The sequence below is a fragment of the Cryptomeria japonica genome, chromosome 10 (genome assembly GCF_030272615.1).
Source record: "Cryptomeria japonica chromosome 10, Sugi_1.0, whole genome shotgun sequence".
Classification (NCBI taxonomy): domain Eukaryota; kingdom Viridiplantae; phylum Streptophyta; class Pinopsida; order Cupressales; family Cupressaceae; genus Cryptomeria; species Cryptomeria japonica.
The window spans coordinates 391,255,021-391,275,326 of NC_081414.1; the positions used below are offsets into that span (position 1 = coordinate 391,255,021).

At 32.9% G+C, this 20,306-nt stretch overlaps 1 long non-coding RNA gene across 1 annotated transcript; it reads right to left on the reverse strand.

The window, feature by feature from the left end:
* Window positions 1-12,380: 12,380 nt before the first annotated feature.
* LOC131858691 (uncharacterized) lies at window positions 12,381-17,554 on the reverse strand. The gene is made up of 2 exons (XR_009359026.1): window positions 17,404-17,554; window positions 12,381-12,643 (listed from the first exon to the last, which is right to left on the reverse strand). It is a non-coding gene; the product is annotated as an uncharacterized LOC131858691 (long non-coding RNA).
* Window positions 17,555-20,306: the final 2,752 nt, after the last annotated feature.

A 20,306-nucleotide genomic window follows, 5' to 3' on the forward strand; every position in this document is an offset into this window, starting at 1 on the left:
GGATAAACCTACCTTTCATGAAGACAAGGCAAAGGATCCTCCAAAATACACCATCACTATGCTCAAGAATTGCCATCAAAATGCTCAAATAAAAGAGGGGAATTGGCTGGCACACATAAACCTTATAAATTGGTTCATCAAAAAGGGAAAGTATTGAGTACACCTTTAATACAGTTTCATTATATAACTATATTTTTCCTCAAAATAGAGAAGCTAAAGTTGCTTCACGTCGACATTACTCGTACGCCGATCCATACTATTCAAGGAATGGTGACTTCTAATACTACCCCTTAACATATTGAATTGCCAACAACCCGAGGTTTGGTACTCAGTAGGGTAACAAATAAGCAACATCACATAAACAATATGGTTTCCCATACTCAAAGTAAACATATCCTCCATGGTTGATTACTTCACCATCCCATGGGCACATATAGCAAGCACAGGTTTCTTACAATACACAAAGAAAGGACCAATACTAGTTTAGTCACATTTATAGGGAGTACTTTTCAGTACACTATCCTCAACTCAGGGAAGGTTTTAATTATGCTTCCCACATGAATAACTGAACAAAATTTATTCTAGGTACAAGTACTGAAATTCTTAACAATTCAAAATTACATAAGGAAGTAATGTCATTCCTATATCTTTCACTAATTCCACTAAGCATTCATATTCACATTACTAGACATACAAATTTTCTTTCTGAAGCATAAGACTTCCATCTTCCATCTTTCAATATGAAGCCAAAATGCAAAAAATACAATTTCTCATGCTTTATAAACATTCTATTTAAATCAATGCATTCTTTAGTAGCATTTCTAAAAAAACTTATAATCTAGGTAAAGAGAAGGGAAAGAGAGTTTGATAGACAAACTATTTCATACATAGACACAAAATCAACAAGATCACACTACATGCTAACTTTTCTCACTAGAAGTCTATCATTTTAATTGAATGGTTTTCATTTCACTACCATTTTAGAAGAATTACCAATAGGCCCAACATGACATATCCAATTATTATGGTTGTAATAGAATTTTGTAGTTTTCCAAACAACAGAGATCAAGACAAACAATCTTTTCGATAATGCAAAACCTCTTGTGAACACTCACTATTCTTAGTTCAATACGAAACATATCATAATTTGCAACCTATCATTGAAAATCAAAGTATGATAAGAAGGTAAATGAGGAGCTATCAACTAAATAATACATATTAATGCATGCACATCAAACAAGCTTTTCATTTGCACTTTCTAATCATAATAAGGCAATTATATATATCCAAAAGAAGGTTCAATATAGCATTGTTAAAATAGGTCCTCAATTGAATCGGTATAATGAAGCACATAAAACAATCTTTCATGGAACACATCAACACACTCTTAGCTACTATAACATGTTCCCTTTTTATATATCTTTTACAAACAAGGAAGTTTCACATAACAACTATTCACACACTAATGCACATTACTTAAGATAGAATTTAATAATGTTACTCCTACAATACCCATGGATAATTCTTAAATGTAAACATACAATTTTCTCCCAATAACCAATGTGAACTTTCAAACCCATAGCCCTTTTATTATCTAGAAGCACAAGCATCATTAGGCTCACACAAGGGTTCAAGAAGTCACAACCTTTCTCTCACAATAAGAAAACTCACATAAGAGATAATTACACATATAACAGACATTTTAATTTCTAGAGAGAAAAAGGAGGAAGGGTGATAATCATTCCATTTGCTACAAAATAAGCATTCAACATTTACCATACAAATCCTTCAAGTGGACAACACTAAGCTAGATCATAGTCTTAAAACAAACACATTACGTACTTCCAAATTCAAGACAAGCACTGACCACCCCAATGAATTAGTCTAAAGAGTACAAGAATCAAAAGGGAGGTACAAACGACTCTATCTCTAAATAAGAGTAATCATAGAACAAGATATCTACTAAGCCACAAAGTACATATAATCACTCAAAAGCACCAACATCAAGAAGGTGAAAGCAAGGTGTGAACACACACGTTACACACAATTAAGGTTTTCTCGAAAGAATACACAAAAGAACAGAAAATGAGTCCCTAAGATCTTAAAGATCCCATGCCTCAATCACATGCATACAAAAGAGGACAAGCACACAACATAAGGTAGATACACCTCACACCAACTAAGGGCACAAGTGACACCAGAGATCCCAGTGTTTGCAACATGGGCTCTGATACCAAATGTAATGCCCCACCAGGAAACCCCGAAGCGATTAAGCTAAAACACAAGAATAGAGTGCAAATATTTTTAAAAAAAAATTTAAACACAACATTATGATACAATGAGACGTCATAAGTTCAGATAATACAGTGGAAGACTCAGATAACACCTAAAGAGTTTCCCAACGTGATTACTTAATTCGACACTTAACTCGACTCACATTAATTAATCCAATTAAGCTGAATAACTTAATGACAAGATAATACTTAAACAAAGGATAATTTCTTCTGGTAAATTAACATTATAGATAACATGATAAGGTTCATCCATTGAGGTTAAAAGTAGAGATGACATGATTAAGTTCATCCAATAAAATTTAACCATACATTATGTTCAAACTTTCACTAAAACATAAGTCATGCATCTAATTTCATTACATACTTTAATTTCATTATAAACTAACGAATACTTTCCAAGCATACTTTAAATGCATTATCAACAATTGAATACATTCCATGATTCAAATCTACATTCTTTCATGATCCAATTTACTACAATTAATAATATGACTACATACATGCATTTAAGATTAACTTCATCTAATCTACATTATACATTCTAACATAATGTCATCCATACATGCTAAATTAAAGAGGAAACATAAGAACATAAACACCACATAACACCGAAATGATATCGGAGTTCACCCCTAGTGGACTAAATCTCTGGGTCTACTCAACTGCAAGACCCCTCTGATAAAATAATAGGGTGAAGAATACATAAGGTTCACATCATTTACATCCTGCCATCAAGGCGCACATAATCCAATAATACATATGACCACATTGATCAAATAAATACAAGAATGGTCCTTGAAAAGGAAAAGGATCCAACTGAACATAATAAGAAGCAAATACAAAGATCAATTGGAGTATCGGCAAAACTAAGTCTTCACAACCCATCATAAGCAACCCATGGTCTAACATGAATATCAGGTTCTCACAAGGGCATAAACAACATGACGACTCCACAACAGTGCTCCTATCAAAGACAACACAACAACACACTAGCAAACATAAGGGACAAGTGTCATCACATAACCTGGTATGGTTACCATGGCAGGTCTTCATAGGTTCCGGTCCCATCCACTGGGTTACCCTAGCAACCTATTCTGAACTTTTGGCCCATCCAAGCCTCATGTGGACCCACACATCACTTCGTGAAGACCAGGTTGTTGGTTTGCCATTTCAGGCCTTCTCACTATGTGCCGAGTCTATACTAGCCCTCATCCCATGTATGAGGCACAATTATCTTACTTAGGGTTTTGAATAACTAAACTCTCTAATATACTATCAGGTTATCACTTATTTAGACACACTTTCGATGGGTTACCCAACAACCACTTTGGGTGCAGCTCCCAATCGAAAGCCACTTTCCCAAATGACACTAGACTATACTCAAACGAACTCCTTAACCAAGGAATACACAAGGTCAAGGAAACAAAGTTCAATACGGTAGGGATACCCACTTGGTCAAACAAGACTTCATACAAGGCGCACTGACTAACGTTACTCTAACTAGAGACCTGACCAGCTATGGTCAACCATAAATCAGCATTCGACACCTGCATAAAGGACATGATTAGATACAACACCATTACATGAAAATAGTCAAAACTCGAGATCAAGGACGTAAGCAGGTTCCCAAATTAACATATGACAATATTCAACAAACCAAAATCAAGGACTTGCCATTTCTTAAGCAAATGCAAATACATAAAATTAAACATGCATAGGCATAGATCGGGAAAGACAATCTTCTTCCATATTGTTTAAACATTAAATTCGGTCCAGTTTTCTAATGGATCTAAGTTTAATTGCAGTATGTCTACCATGTCTAGGTACATGTCACTCATGGTTTTCTAACTCACTAAAGGTCGATTGCATCATACAATAATTTAAATACTTCATTGTGAGTTTTCAACCACAAACACATTAATATAAATATAATATACGCAAAACACCCAATGATATAAAATCAATTATTCATTAATCACATAAAAAATATGATATTCATTTTCAAACTAAAACATCATTTTCATTCTATCTCGACACAGTTTACCAAACTTATTTTCAGTTCGAAGCCAAGATATCCTTTCCAGAAAATAGAAATATACATTTTAAGGAAACTTAAACTTAGATAACCATTTCCTAATGAAATAAAGTTCCCGAGCATATATTAAAACAATATACCAACTAAAGATATCGATTAGTATATATATCTCTATATATACCTTAATTAATAAATTAATAACTTGAACAATAATTAATATATATTTGAAAATATACACTAATTAATAATTAGCAATTAATATATATTTAATAATATACATTAATTAATAATAATAAAACATTTAAAAAACAAAATTTAAATTTAATAATTTTTTTTTTGTTTTAACAACCACCACAGTGGCCCCCACAAGTTGCGGTTACCACAACCGTGGTTTCCACGAGTTGTGGTCTCCACAGCCATGAAGAACCATAGACTGTGGTCTCCACAGTCGTGGCCTCCACGATGTGGAGCCACAACACGTGGACTCCACGGTCTGTGATCTCCACAACGTGGAGCCAAAGGCCATGGGTATCCACGGGGCCGTGGGTAGAGCGAAAGCTCCCCACGCCCAAAATGCGTAACCAATAAAAGTTTATTTTTTTTTAATTTTTTAATTTTTTTTTAAAATAGCTTCTTAAAAATAAACAAACCCCCATTTTTTTTTAAAACAGTCTCAGGTTGAGACTTAAAACATTTTTCCAGCAACCCCATGGTTTTAAAAATGATAAAATTTGTTGAATAACCTCCCAGAATAGGCAAATTTTCTCAACTAGAAACCCATATTTGGGTATAAAGATTCATTCCTCATAGATTTATTCAACCCATCTACCAAATTCCAAACTAATTCCAATATGAAACTTAATCTGAGAACATTCAATGGGGATTTAACAAAGTTTAATGAGAACAACCAAAATTCAATCTGGAGATTTGGAAAGGGAGCAAGGAGGATTTAAATTCAGAAATTAAACTACAACCCTTTCATTTTCCCCAAATAAATGAGATTTTTCAACAACACAACCAGATTTCTTCCAAAAAACAAACAAACTCTGATAAACAAAGAAATCAAAGATATAAACCAGAATCTTACCTCATATAGCAATCCTGGAAAAGATTTATTGAATAGCCCAACTTGCAGGCTCAAGAAATTTCTTCTCCTCCAAAATCCCCAAATTTTCATTACCAAAAATCTTTTTCAAAAATACTCTCCAAAATAATTCTCCCAAAATTTTTCCAAAACCTAGGTTAAATGGGAAAAGTTTGACCAAAATCTCATTTTTGGATTTAAAATGCTCTTTTAAATAAAAGTAAAAAATCATTCTTTCAAACTATATCAAATATATATTAAACTTGCTTTTCTAATAAAAAATGATTTTCCCAAATAATTGAAATTAACCTTTCTATTCCAAAATGCCAAAGAGGTAAAATTATTTCTATTTTAAATAAATTTAAATCTTTCCTTTCCAAAAGCATAAACTGAATAAATTTATCATTAAAATTAACCATTTAATCGAACTTGCTACCAAGTTGAATTGAGCAATTCTAATTAACAATTAATTGCATAAAAGGGAATCTATTTAATTCACTCCCTAAAATACTAATGCGTAAACACACATTAAATTAAATTAAATACTCAATTTAACCACACACAAAACACGCAACCGAAGAAAGTCAAACAAACATACGACTTGCATACCCAACCAAAGGGGATACTGATGGATGACTGACGATGCTCACTTGAGCATGACTAAGGTCAAACAAGGGTCTTACAACTACCTAATCCAATTTCTAAGGGTCAATGAGGGGCACTCAAACATGTGAATCTAGGTGGAGACTAACCTCGTACCTATGCAGTACTATACTTGCAATCTCCTGCAATCAAGAGTCATACATATATATATATATAATGAAAGTGTTAGCTCGAGAATAATAACATGAACTAGGAGAACAAATAAACTTATATAAGATATGATGCGAAAACCACATTAACAGGTACACACAATAATCATAATATCTTACTATAACATTATAACATGGTAAACTAACCAAGGTCAAACCGAGATTAGAATCTGATTAGGGCAGGGGTACTACAACACACACACACACACACACACACACACACATGTATATATATGTGTGTATATATATGTGTATATATATGTATATAAATATTTGTGTGTGTGTGTGTGTGTGTGTGTTCAAACACGGTAAACACACCGATGAAGGAGAATCGTGACGTTCTGTGTCTCACAAAAGTGAGTGACGTAAAATCATCTCCTCGCACTCCATACAGACTCCACACATACACGAAGATAGATACATAATGCAAATCATAGATAAGGTAAATGTGTTAGTCCATGATCAATAACACATAAATAAATTAACATCTAATCATCCATAAGGAAATAACACATAATCAATATTCAGTGAATCACACATCAAAGCATAGTCCATCATAGCATAATATTTGAATAAAACTTCACCACATAGTGTATCCACAAAACCACTATAAATTCAACCATGTTCAAAAAGAGTATCGAGCAAGTCTGATCAAGGGAGGGGTACTAGACAATCAAGATACACAAGACACCACTTCACAAGATTAGAAAGTAAGGATAATAACCAAAGAAACATCCAAATAACATCCAAAAAGACTTCCAAAGAAATAATAACTATCAAAACCTTCAAAGAGCTAACAAAAGACTTCCAAAAACTTTTAGAAAGACTCCCAAAGGCATTCTACATAAAAACTGACACAATAGGATACTAGGATGCATAAGGAGACAGTGTCATCACATAGCCTCTCATGAGTTACCCTGACAATTTGAACCTCTCCTAACTCCAAACTTTGACCCCCACAGAGAACTCATGTGGTATTGTACAATCCTTCTCATGAAGACAAGGTATTGCACAACATGCCAGCTCCAACGTCTCTTCAGACAGACATGCCTTCCCAATCTCATACTTTATCTATACGAGCACATGAGGCCATGAGTGGGGCACAAAAAAATATCTTATTAGTGTGTAAAACCCAACCCATAGTTCTATTATTAATGTTATTACTTATTAATCTACTCTCCAATGGGCTACCCTTGTAGCCACTTAGAGCCCCAGGCCCCATAGAGAGCCACTCCCCCATAATGCATCTAGATAACCTATCCTCTATGGCTCAAAAAAAGCATCATGAAATATATGATATATAAATAGGAACATCATGAATCCATACACATGAATAGATTGTGTGCAATATGCAAATAGGACTTCCATTCAAAGACCAATCATAAGGTCAAGTCCTAAAACTAATTCATAATATCAAAACATTGTTCCTTTTCAAAAACCAAACTAGGAAAGGGGATATGAACACCAATCCAGTCAAATTAGATGCAAAAATCCAAAATTGACAAGAAACACAATCACCCTAAGCCTCTAGGACTGACCAGGAGTCAAAATTAGGTCAAAATTGTAAATTGAGATAAATGCATAAAAGTTGCATAATTGATCACTAAAGTTGCACATTTGAGCTTTTGAGTGCATACAATTGAAGCCTAGGGTTGTGCAACTGAGCCCAATTTGCTACACAGTTGAGTCCAATCTGTTGTGCAATTGAAATAACGACTCCAATCAAAATTACAACAAAGAACCCTTTTAAAAAGGACCTGATAACATCCCAAAAACATAGAAACACCAAACAAAGGGTTTCATACAAGGATTTCAATCAAGCACAAAGCAAAACAAAATAATTGAAACAATAAATCCCCACACCCGATTTAAGTCAAACACATTTTTTTCATAGCACAATTAAAAAATATTTTCAAATGGTAACTATAATCAAATACACATTCTCAAATCCCCTTAATAATTCATTGCAATTAAAACTGCAAATTAAACTAAAATTAAAACTGGGAAATAGAAACTACTTGGAGAGAGAGAGAGAGAGAGAGAGAGAGAGAGAGAGAGAGAGAGAGAGAGAGAGAGAGAATTGCAGATAAATTTTGAAACATGAATCTCTTTCCAATCAACAAAATCCAACAATTAAGCTCAAGAAATCAAATCCACACTTCAAGCAAATTCAGAAAAACAATCTTCAATCAACATTGAAATGTTGCAAATCCTCCAATTTCACGACACAAAAATCCCTTCAAAATTTTCCACAAATTCAACAATTATTCTTCTCCAAAACTTCATAAAAAGTCACTTCCAAAATATAATCTCATAAAGAACAAATAAAATTCAATTATCACCTAAATAAAGCTCACAAAATCATGCACGAAAACCCTAAGTCAAAAATCATAAAAATAGCGTTAAATCAATAATATTAAATTAATTTTGAAAATAAAAATCCCCACCAAATAATTAAACAATAATAAGAAAATATTAAATCACCAATTAAAAATCCCCTAAAAATAGTTAACTCCCACTTGACAACCAAGGAAAGAGTAAATAATCAATTTCAACTAAAAAATATAATTATCCATAAAAATAGGACAACTAGTTCCACCAAGAAAGAATAATTTAGTTCCATAATAAAATTAAATTTTCACAATAAAATAATCCTCTCAATAAAAATAGTCACATGCTCAATAATAGATTACTTAATAAATAACATCCAATAATAGAATATATTTATTAATTTGAAAATACAATTAAAATAACAACAAACAATAATTAGTTATTAATTAATTTATAACGCTAAAATTATAATTAATATCAATAATTAAAATAACATAAAATCTCACTCACTCAAATAAATCATAAAATAATACCAATATCAAAACAAGACTTATCACCGACAACAAGGTGATTAGATATTGTCTATATGACACATCCGATGAGATAAAATAAAGACTACATAATTGTCCCTAGGTTAGGACAATGGCTAGGGTTAGATACATTTTGGGTTTTGTACTATCTCCTATACCACCATTGGGATTTAAAGACACACTCAAACCTGTCGAACTAGGTGGATTCAATGTCTGGTACCTACAACCTGTACAAAACATGTTGTATACATACATACATACATACATACATACATACACACACACATATACACACACATGTTTGTATATATATTGTGATGGTGAAAAATTAGGGTTTCCACAATTAGATCTATGAAAACCAATAATTTTTACTTGGGGACCATTACATTAAAAAGGGGTAAACCTAATGGATCTAGCCATAAATTAGCAAGGAGAAGGACTGAGAATTGGATTGGATTTACTGGATTTTAATTGATTTCCCTCTTTTAAATTGAATTGTGAAAATGTTGAAATTAGGGCAAATGTGTTGGAATTGATGCAAAAACGTATGAACAATGAGCTATAGTTGTCAGATCAAGCCACAAACCTGGATCTAAGGAATATAAATATATTCGGATATGTTCCCAGAAGGAGTTCCTGATTTATTGGGACCAATATGGTGGTTTCTCTGGTCCTTCGCACTTTTCATACTCCAATATGGGATTGATTCGTCACTGTAAATAAAGCCAATTTTGAAGATTGCAGCTCTGTGCCTATTCCTGCACACACTAGAGAAGGGAAATAGGTTGGGAATAGGGGTTTTCCTTAGGTCAAAACCCAGTTTTGGAATTAACCATGAAATAGAAATGAAATATGACTGAATTTCAGTAATGACAATGTTCTCCTTTTGAGGGAGATGCTGAATAATGATTGAAACACTGATAACATACCTCCTTGAGAAGTTTTGTTTGTCTCCATATGGAACTAGGGTTTCACGAAGTCTTCAATAACATAGAACATAAAAATCAACTCTAATGCTTGAAAGAAGACTGATTGCTTGCTCACTTGAACTTGAATGCTTGATTTCTTGATGTTGAATTGAATTGATGTGTGTGTGTGTGTGTGTCTTTAAAATGACAGGGGTAGAACTACTTTAATATCCACTTGTCAAAAAACAACTTAATTTTCTAACATGAGCCGACACGAGATCTAGGTCCCCACCAAAAAATTATGACCATTAAGGGGCCTCAAAATAGGTCCTAATTGAGAGAACCAGGGTGCTAGTTCCCTAGTCCTGACCAATCAGGCACCAAAAAATGAGGGTAAATGAAGTGCAAGAGGAAAATCATGACAAGTTTGCATAATGTGAGCAGAATCAAGGCTCTGATTAGGCCTCGGGACATGCATGACAAGGTGAGGGCCCAAATGAGGACAAAATTGTAAGGGGGTACAATCTAGGATGCTACATTTATCCCCCACTTTAGTGGGAGTATAAGACTAAGCATGCTCTCAGTAAAGTATAAAGATTCACATTGAAAGACTTTTATCAAGATGCCAAGGAGGCAAGACACACCAACCCCCCAATGGACTTCAGGTATCTTACAACTTCAAGATCAAGATAAAAGGGACATCATAAAAAAGAGAAAGAAAGAGAACCATGACTACTAGCCTAGTAAGGTTCACTTACCATAAGTCGTGAAAATACAAATACCAAAATTACAGAGCAAAATGCTAAGTTTGCAAAGTAACTTGAGCATCAAGACATGCAAAGAGAGAAATATTGAGCAGAGTGTATGCCCCCATATTAAAGCGATTGCGTACACCACAATGGGAGCAATTGCGTTAAGGTAGTATATATGCATTCAAAAGACAAGCACATTATCACAATGATATGGCCTCAATAAAGGAAAAATCAAAGGATGATAATCACAAAGCACAACACATAAGTGTTCTACTTAACTCTAGGGTCACTATATTCTTATGATAAATAATGTATATCATGTATATATTTGCATTCAACCATCCTCATCTCCCAAAGGAAGTAGAACCACAATGGAAGAAGGGAACATGTGTCTTTTGAGTCAACATGGAAGAGACCAAAAGGGATCTCAATGCTTTGCATCATCCTCAAGTAGACAACACTAGGGACAAAAATAGAAGAATTGAGAAACAATATATGAAGGTTGCAAACAAGCAAGAGGGGAGAGAGAGAATCTATAACATGAATGAAGCTAATCAAGCATGTCATTTGCCTCCCAATCTTGTTGAACATTGTTTTTTGAAGGTCTAAAATATGCAAGAGGAGCAACTTCAATCACGGAATATGTAGCTACCACAAGTTCCACACAAGGACTATGCTCTAATGATGGATCACTTTATCTGTCACTAGGAGCTAGGATTAATGCTTGTGAGAATTGTTTAGATAAATCATTGTCAACATCAACATATTCATATTCATCATTAGAATCATTAGCATCAACATTGTTAGCATGAACATCATTTTCATCCATCTCTTCATCAAGATTAATAAAAATCAGATCTTTAATTGGAATAGAATATGAACCATCATTTTTCTTAAGCATTTTATTTCTTGGAGATTTAGGGCAAAATTCCTCCCTAGGGTTAGGCGAAGGTTGGAAAAATGAGATCATATCAACATTTGATGTCTTCGGGGAGGAAATAGGTTGAGAAGCAAGTTCACAAGCTTTAGCATGGTGTCTCCATCATTGTTCTCTTGCACAACAATTTTTTTAAAATTTTAGCAGAGGGTTGTGAAGGTTTAGGATCAATAGGCATAGGATTATTCTCTTCTTTTAAAGAAGGATGCACAGGAGAAGGTTTTCTTGGTTGAAAGATAAGAGATGTCAAGCGCTTCCCTTTGTAAGATGTAGGAGGCATAACCACAACATATAAAAGAGGAATAGAGGGTGTAGGAAGGAGACTAGGTCCATCATGAGGAGGTGGAATATATTTATCATGAAGAAGAGGAATGGGTTTAGGATCTCTAGGCTCACTAAAAAATAAGATCATTCCATTCTTTCACTTTTGATATGACTGAAATAGAGAACCACTTCTAGTTTTAAGAGGTTCAAATTGTTTAGACCAAAAGTAATCAAGATTAACATCACCATGCCTCACCATGAGTTGATACTATTACCAAAATTTTGCTATAGCTAAATTTTGGTGGCCTATTACAAGCTTTACAGAGTGCAATTGGAGGAAGGTACACAAATTTTTTCACTAGTTCTTTAAGTTGCATGTTATGCTTTAAAGGCCAAAATTCATTTCATATATGCAAATATTTTAGACAAATGATAACAAAAGATTTCATAAAAATATCTTTTTATTACGAAAAAATGTGTAAGGTGTCCCACACAAGCCGTGGGAATAACTGACATAGCTATAGGCATATACTCTAATAAAATTATTCACCTAATCTATATAAACAAATGAAAGAATGAGCATGACAATAGGGTGACCTATTATTGCCTGGAATGACGAGCCTGATTTTGAAGAAGTGGTTGAGTTTTCATCTACTCGTCCATCTTCAACTGCTTCAGCTCTCATTCCATTAGTACCTGAAAGAAAATTGAAAAAACATGTTAGAGAAATGAAGATAACTATACTATCACACTCAAAGTCATCATAATACATAGCCTATTTGCACAAGAATATCAAAATATACATCTATAGCCATCATAATGGTAGAATCAGAGACAAGGAGGCAAGGCAAAGAAAAATGCCATGAGATAGCAGCAAGTATCATGTTTTATCTAAAGTGTTTGTTTCATGTGTAGATATAGGGATCAAATAGTGAATTATATGTTTTATCATTCAAGTATGTGGAGTAAAATGGTCTCCCACAAGGGTAGAGCTTAGCATATTGAGTAGTGGTGCCAGAACATTTAGATACTAAATATCAATCATTATATGAGCCATCAAAGAACAAGTACCTACATCCATTAGCACACACACTAACACATGATGGGATCAAATAATCAGATGACAGTGGGTGTACTTGTCGACACCTAAAAATGTCTCGTTAATTCTACACTAATTATTCATCTATTTAATTAAGTACTTATTTAATTATTTGATTAAACTAACTATTTCTTCTAATCATCGCCCTTCAACACTTCTAATTATTCTATTTCTATTCTTGAATCATTTTAATCAATTAACCATATATCAATTATTAATTAAATATCAATTATTTAATTAATTACAATTTATTCCTTAATTAAATAATCTTTATTATTTAATTAATTCAATCTCCTAAGTTTAAATAATTTCATTTAAATTATTTAAATTAATTAAATAAATTCCTCCAATTCCCCAAATTATAATTCCAATTAATTCCATCTAATTTCATTTCATTTTTCTTCAAATTTGATTTTCACTTCATTTCAATTAATTTCACATTTCCAAATTCACATTTCACTAAATCTGAATTTCAGTTAATTTCATGTACATTTCAGCATTCGAATGACCAAATTCAAATCCAAATTGAAAATGAAAATCAAATTCAATTTCAAAATCCTACAACACATGCTAAATTAAAACCGATCGATCAAATCAGTTGTCTAATCAATTAACTTAGTTAACTTATCAATCATCCTTTTTAACTCAAAATCATATTTTTATGACCAATCCATCAATTCAGACATCTCCCTAGTCTATTCAGTTTACTGATCAATCAAATGAGTTTACTAGCCAATCTATTGAGTTCACTCTCCAATCAATCTTGTTAACAAGTCAATCAATCTTAGTTAATAAATCAATCAACTTTGTTAACTGATCAATCTAAATCAATTGTCTCCCAATCAGGACTTGAGTTCTATTTCTCACCTCCTTTGTGTTGAAAATCTATAAATTCAACATCATTTTCTTAATTCAATCTAGCATTCTAAAATCACAGAATCTGAGTTCAAAATATTTGTATGCAGGAAATTGGTGCAATACCTAAGAGCCACCAACCACTCAAATTGGAGAAGCACAATGGAAGCAAAGATGCAGAATGAGGGAGTCCTTATTTGAATTTATTCCTTATTTCGTTTTGATTTTAATTGATTATGTTTGTTTGTTTGTTAATTAGTTGAGAATTGGTGATTCGTTCTTATTTGCTAATTATCTTAATAACACATAACATTCAGGTGTAGAAACAATACTATTAGGTGCAAATACAAGTCTTCGAGCAAAAGACTATCACAATGATAGAGCAAGGAGCAGTAAAAGTAGATCATAAGATTGCCATTCATCACCAAATCATAATGTGCAATCTGTCTCAGTCATTAAAATAGAGACTAATAATAGTCATTTAATGACATCCAAAAGATAGTCATATTTTTGTGACTTTAACAGTGAAGGAAGCTAATAAAGTAGTATGGGTAGCTATCTATACATATTCACAGGGAGAGTAAGACAACCATCCATCCAATAATCATGCTTGGAGAAACAATAATAAACCACAACCCTTGGTCATAGTCACCATGATAAGTCCAACATACATAAATATAGGGCAGGGTTAAAACCAAGAAGCCACCATTAGCATTCACATGACCTTCAAGAAAAAATCAAAGATGCAGTCCTTGAAAATGTATGAGGACAGACATCAAAGAAAAAATAGTGAAAGAATGATAGTCTGCTAAGACTATAGACAAAGTCCTTGACAATGAATATCGACATTAAGGGACAGTCCATAAAAGTGGATATACACAATGCCAAATATTCAAAGTAAACAACCAATGTCATATAGTACATAGACATTAAAGGTTTTTGATCAGAAACCATGTAGGCCTACGGGATAAAAAGAAAATGCTTGTGACAAAAATAGTTCCAAAAGTGCCATGAACAATGAGGCAACCAATGCGCTCAAGATAGTATTATCACAAGCACAAAGGCTATTTATCACAATAATTGAATTCCCCTATAAGGTGTAAGAGCATTCTTCATTAGCAATCTTCAATATAGCTTATTTAAGAATCTCAAGCCAAATAACACTGTAGAAACTTAGTATTGCAATAAGTTCATGGATGCAGTGGTTCTACATTATGATCATCATACAATAATCAATGCTCAACAGTGCTAGGAATAGCAACATCCATTAAGCAGTTATAAAAAACATGAAGTTCTTATCACCATAAAGATAACAACTTAAGGATATAGAGATTTTACATCAACAATACCATATCATAGTGGACCGCCATGACAAATAACATCAGTTTTATAGAGTTTCTGCACATCACAATGATGAACTTATGATAATCTACGCATTTCATATCATGATAAGGTTGCAATTGTTAATGAGCAAATACAGTCTTCAAAATACTATCACGTAGACATCAAGAATGCAGCTATGAATGACATATCAACACAGTACCTCAAATGCATTGACAAGATTGTTGACAGTTAATAGTTTTTAGACCACATAAGGAAAGTACAGTTTAAGGAAGCAACTATTCAATCCATTATACAAATCTTGGTATGATAACAAATAAGAGAGATTGTGATAGTCATGTTCAACTGTCAAGAGGATAGATAGAGCCAAGAGATATTTTGAGAACAAGTCTACCAGTCACCAAATCAACATCCAGTTATTAAACCAGAAAGATTTGATGCATACACAATCATCACTAGCAAAACAAAAGGGTAGAACAACTGCACTAGTAAACAAAGAGCCCTAAGACAGTCACTGTTTTTTCATAGTACAACAACTTTAATGAGAGTACAATCTTCAAAGCTTTAGAGTTGGGACAAAATCACTGCCAAATAAATCCTATAGCACAAAGAATACAATCAAAACAATTTGAAAAGCTTTTTGAGATAGTTATACCCAAGGAGTAACCATGACAAGTGTAAAGATGAAAGGCCTTTATAAGCACAAATAGTAACCTTCAAAAGAAAGGCACAAAATCATAGTATACAGTTTGTCATTGGTTCATTCACAGTCCAAGGTTGAGAGCATCAAAGTTTTAAAGAGATGAATCCCAATGAATCAGAGCAACATCTCCATTTTTTAGAAAGACACAGTGGTACATCAAAGACAAGAGTTATAGTCCTTAAAAAGAGAGAGAAAAACAATCACATGTATTGGCCTAAATAATTGATATCACAATGTTATGCATCTAGACAGAGTCAAGGAGATAGTGGTAGAGGACTGTCATAGAGAATACAGTGGTAAAAGAGTTAGGAAATGTAATATCCAAAGCCATATCACTATTATAAGGCACTAATATCAGTAAAGTTACCTTGGAATCACTATTGGGACAATATGGTCCATGAAAAGGGTAATTGTGATAGATGTAATCACCAGTAAAATTACATTCGATAAGGTGTATTGCATGGTGAAGATCTTAAGTATGGATTTTATTCCATAAGGGTGTTTATTACAATATAACGACACTTCAAATCACACAAGATTGGAATACACATCAAAGCCAAAGAAATAAGATATCGTAGCAATCACTATATTGGAGCCTCAATGATCAAAGACAGTGATTAAATGATCATAGTCATAAACTGTTTAACATTAAGAGCAACTTTTGACTTTAAGAAAGAGCTTCCAAAAACCCACAGTGTAGAGGCAACCACTTTAAACAGAAGAGCAATCAAGATAAATAATTTGGTATTTGTCAAATCCAAAGGGAATTCATTTGAATATGGATATATCCTTGCCAAATATGATTGTCCAAACACATTCAAAAGAGGCAGTAGTCACAATGAAGATGATCCTCATTCAAGTAAAACAGTCATTACACAAGAATATCCTGTTATAGAAAAGAAGCTCTATCAATGGAAGAATACAATAATGTTTGAATTGAGTGAGAGAAAAGGAAACAATGAATAGATGTTTTACTATTTTGATATAAAAAGAAAAGACAATCATGCTATTTAGGCACAGTTTATAGTCACAGAGAGTTCATCCAGCAGCCTCCATGGCCTGAAAGGCGGTATAAGTGCAGTCTTCAAAATATGATAAAACCTAAAGGAATCATGAGTACAGACCTTAATGAACCCACAAAGTAGTATAAGGTATTAAAAAATAATAGGATAGAAAGATCTCCAATATAACACAGTCCATTAATTTCAGCCACTGTCCTAAAGTCACAAGAATAGCATGAATGTCTAAGAAAACACAACCAAAAGAGCAACCATTATACTTTTTTTTTTGTAGTAAAGGACATGCAAACACATAAATATTTCAGATTCAGTCACAAATTTCATGCAGAGGAAGGCTTCATGCAAAAAAACCTAATAGATGCATATGAAAAGAGAAATATATCTGCAACAATTTTTCCAAAATAGCGGCATGAGAAGAATGAAGAACAAAATCACATACCACACAATCAAATCCCTATTGAATCTCTTGTTCAAACCATATTTTAGACTCCAACTAAATCATGCATGGTGGCCACAATAAAACTTCTCCAACAAAAAACATAGAATGAAATAATGCATGCATTAGGGCTTTTTTTTCTTTCTTTCTTTCTTCAATATTGCCCTAATTCGATGCATAAAGATATCTTCTCATTTTATTTGTTTTTTAAGAAAACAAATAATTCGTGCATCTATTGTAATATCAAGGTAAGGACTTATTGTCTTTCGACCTAGGCTAAATAAAGCCTAAGAAGGGGATCGAAAGGCTTTTAAAAGCTTTTTATTTATTTTTCTTTATTTATATTTAATATAACTTAGTTAAGGGCTTTTTATTATTATTTAAAAAACTTTAATTAAATTATATTAAATAATAAATAAATTAAAAGTGAATTATTCAAAATAGATTTTTATTTTTATTTTAGCACTTAATTAAAATGAATTGTTTTAATTAAATGTTAGAATAAAAATATTTTAAAGATAAAAGGCAAAAATAATATACCCCATCATGCAAAAATCAAAAAGAAGAGAGGTGTTTTTTTATAGCTATTTTTGGCTCAGAGTCATGTGGATTTTTCAAAGAGATTAGTGCTTTTTCAAGGAGCTATTTTTGGCATTATGTAACAGTTTGAGTTACTCATGCATACAGTTTCAGTTGGGAAGCTATTTTTAGTAGCAGGGACTATCATGATGAATAATTATTTATACCAATAATTATAATAATATAATAAATGATAATAATAAATTAAAGTCCAATAAAATAAATTAAAGGAAATATAAATAAATGCTCCAATTAAATATAGAACCACAAATAATATAAATAAACAAACAAACAATTATGTAATATTATCCTCACAATCACAACTCCCAAGAGGGCCAATCATAACAAGGTGTACGTACATAAATAATAATAAATAAATAAAATAAAAAATACAAATAAATAAATAAATAACCAAAAAAAATAAAATTAGATAAACAATAAATAACCCAACAATAAATAAATAAACAATAAAGAGGATAAATAAATAAATGTACAGACAGGCATAAATACCCATCCAGTAATTAAATAATAATAAAAAAAAAAAATCCAATAAATCAAAAGCTCAAATAATAAATCAAAACCAATATAAATAAATAATAAATAAATAATAAATAGATGAGCTAAAAATAAATAAATAGATAAACAATAAACAAATAGTTAAATGTACATACATATTAATGCTCTAGCCAATATAATTTAAACTCAATACTATAAATATCTCCCACATATAAAATAATCAAATAAATAATAAATAAATAAATGGATGTACCGATAAGCATAAATAGTCAACTAATATAATTTCAGCAATTAATTATTAATTAATTCCTAGTGTATATATATATATATATAATAATAGTTCACACATTAATATCAAATATTCATGCCATCCATTAATTTAATTTAACACTAAATGAACTATATAAACTGATTAATTATTAATTAATAAGTAATCACAAACTCACAAGGCAACCCGACATAAGGTTGAACAACATACCACATGACGCAGACCAAGAATTCAAGCCAAGACACTAATTGACAAGGGTATCAACTTAAGCCTAGAGTATGAGAGGGAATCACATGCCATCTCCAACAACTTGCCATTGGGATAAAGACACTCTCAGACCTATGAGACCAGGTGAAGTCGAAGTCTAGTACTTGCAATCCTACATCCACCACTAAATGCAATACAACATATATACAACACATTTGCATCATAAATGATCAGGCAAGTGATAGAGAATCACAACGTCATATCGTGCTCTCAATGAGTGGTATGACATCGTCTCTAATAACGAAGACACTAGAAGACAACTCACAAACATCATAGCATCAACTCAGTCATCATAATCATAGAGTAGGGTTAGCGTAATCATGATGTCATCAAAATCCCATAAGCAATATGATCCATCATGAATAATGTGTTGGTATTGTGTTGTCATTGATGTCAATGGTATAAGGTGGCAATCGGTGTGGGAGATGTATGTGCAGTATTGTCATTGATGCATATCAGAAGTGGTGTCTTTGATGTCAACTAGCTTAGTAGGTCACTGGTAAGGAAGAGAGTGTCATCCAACATAATGATCATTGGAGTCACCGGTACACAAGTTAGTGTTGACTTGTGTTGAAGACATGGACTAGAGACCGGTATGGTATAACAATCGGTAAGTGTTTTGTTAGCAGTGCATTATTTCCAACCGACAAGTGGATCTGCAAGGTGAGCTAATGCATAAGTGCCAGCCGGTATGATGTGTGGATGTGAAACAATGGGACTCCCACCGGATAAAGTTGAAGTCACCGGATAAAGAAGATATCACCGAATGAAGAGAAGACTGATAGAGAGTGTGCCCAACAGGATCATATGTGCATGTTTGAAGATATGCCTACTCTAACAAAGAAGCCATATTGGTGTAATGTCGGATGCAGATGACAAGGATCCACTCCCACCGGTAAGTGGAACTTATCTCCTATTATGCATCAAATGCATCATAGTCCTTCGAGATAAGACAAAAGAGTAGAAGGTAGGTGATTGAAGACTCACACCAGATCAACCGGTGAAACACTAGGTTGTCTTAGGTGCATGAGATTAGAGATATGTGCCAGATTAGTGGGGCAGACATGATGTGTTGCCGGTACAGAGAAGGAAGGATAGGTTTGTCACTTTGACAAACCAGTTGAGATGATGTTCAAGATGATGAAAATAAATGTAACGGTGAACAATTGCAGATAGAGGATGCAACCGGATTGAAGATGGAGAAAGGTGTTGCTACAGATGTAGACAGATGGAGATTGTTAAAGGTTGATGACATGGTTTCATCAAGGTGGTTACC